The sequence below is a fragment of the Octopus bimaculoides genome, chromosome 9 (genome assembly GCF_001194135.2).
Source record: "Octopus bimaculoides isolate UCB-OBI-ISO-001 chromosome 9, ASM119413v2, whole genome shotgun sequence".
Taxonomy (NCBI): domain Eukaryota; kingdom Metazoa; phylum Mollusca; class Cephalopoda; order Octopoda; family Octopodidae; genus Octopus; species Octopus bimaculoides.
The window spans coordinates 16,584,100-16,586,110 of NC_068989.1; the positions used below are offsets into that span (position 1 = coordinate 16,584,100).

Genomic DNA, 2,011 nt, shown 5'->3' on the forward strand with positions numbered 1-2,011 from the left:
GTGTGTGTGTGTGTGTGTGTGTGTGTGTGTGTGTGTGTGTGTGTGTGTGTGCTTGAGTGTGTAACTGTATATGTGACTCTGTGTTGTGGTTGTACCCCATCACTGCTTGACAACCACTGTTGATTTGTTTACGCCCTTGTAACTCAGCATTTTGACAAAAGGGCCCGATAGGGTAAGTACCAGACCTAAAAACAAGTCCTGGGTTCCATCTGTTCTACTAAATCCTTCAAGGTTATCGCAATTTCTTCCTATTGTAAGAGTAATTTTAATGGATTAAAAATTATTTACGGTCTACTGAATTAAGTATGTCAGCTCACACTTAATTAATAAGTTTATAATTTTATGATTCATTCAAAGCCTCGTTTTGGACTCTCATGTCTTGAAATTTCATAAATTAGAAAGAAAGGGAACTGTAACTATGCTGGAGTCCCAGCATAGTTACAGTCCCTGATTGATACCAGCAGAAGAAACAAAAGAGCCTTTTAGGCCAACTATTTATATAAGTTAAGTGAACTAAGAAAGCAATACAGTACGGTTTGTTATAATGCATATCACTCATTTCACATAGTAATTTGTTTTATTGGCGCAGGAGTGGCTGTGTGGTAAGTAGCTAGCTTACCAACCACATGGTTCTGGGTTCATTCCCACTGCGTGGCACCTTGGGCAAGTGTTTTCTACTATAGCCTCGGGCCGACCAAAGCCTTATGAGTGGATTTGGTAGACGGAAACTGAAAGAAGCCCGTCATATATATGTATATTTATATATGTATGTGTGTGTATATGTTTGTGTGTCTGTGTTTGTCCCCCCAACATCGCTTGACAACCGATGGTGGTGTGTTTACGTCCCTGTAACTTAGAGGTTCGGCAAAAGAGACCGATAGAATAAGTACTAGGCTTCCAAAAAGAATAAGTCCTGGGGTCGATTTGCTCGACTAAAGGCGGTGCTCCAGTATGGCCGCAGTCAAATGACTGAAACAAGTAAAAGAGTAAAAGAGAAAAAAGAGATAGATTACAGTTGATATTTAAGCATAAAATTCTCTATTCCTAGTTTGAAAAACATCAACGATAAAGTTTTCTTACTGTCGATAAATCTATTGCATAGCCATTGTACATTCTTTGTTAATTTTTTTTTAAACTTTTGTGAGAACAAAATTTCTAAACAGGTTTTCGTTTGAAAACCTACTGGTAGGCTGCGACTTTCCTTTTTTTAGAGTGAGAATGTGAAGGCGTATGGATTGGTGGTTAGGGTATTCGGTTCACGATCGTAAGTTCATGAGTTCGATATCCGGTTGCGAGTTGTGTCCTTGAGCAATTCACAATTTCTTGTTGCTCCAGTTCACTCAGCTTGCAAAAAGGGCTAGTTTCGTCACATTTTATATCACACTGAATCTCCTTGGGAACTGCGTTAAGTGCACGCATGTCTGTGGAGTACTCAGCCACTTGCACGTTAATTTAACGAGCAGGCTGTTCCGTCGATCGGATCAACTGGAACCCTCGACGTTGTAACCGACACAGTGCCAATAAATGGAGTGAGAACTTCACCTAAATTTCAAAGCAACCTGGTGTAAAAAGCTAATAGTAATTTTGTTTCTCTTCCATTCTTCTTCTCTTGGCTCCTCATCTAATTGAACAAGTAGTGAACGAAAAATAAGTGGTTTGGAGTATATTAGAAGGAAATTAATTGATATAAACTTCAACAAACTGTACACTGTGGCGCTTTCTTAATTTACTTAACTTCAATAAACAGTTCGTCTGTAAGAGTTTCGTAAATATCATGCACGAAGCTCTCAGCTTCTGAGCTCCCTTTGTAACTTTTGAGCTGATTAGCACACAGATTTACACACACACACACACACACACACAAACGCACGTACAAACACACACAGATGTATGTGTGTGTGTGTGTATGTATGTATATATACATCTATACATGCATTTATGTATGCAAGCATACATACATACATACATATATATATATATATATATATATATATATATATATATATATATA

The 2,011-nt window shown here is 38.0% G+C and overlaps 1 protein-coding gene across 1 annotated transcript in view; it reads left to right on the top strand.

Annotated features, from left to right (window-relative positions):
- Positions 1-2,011, top strand: part of LOC106869657 (tubulin alpha-3 chain) — a 32,451-nt gene that overhangs the window by 23,533 nt on the left and 6,907 nt on the right. The window lies entirely within an intron of this gene.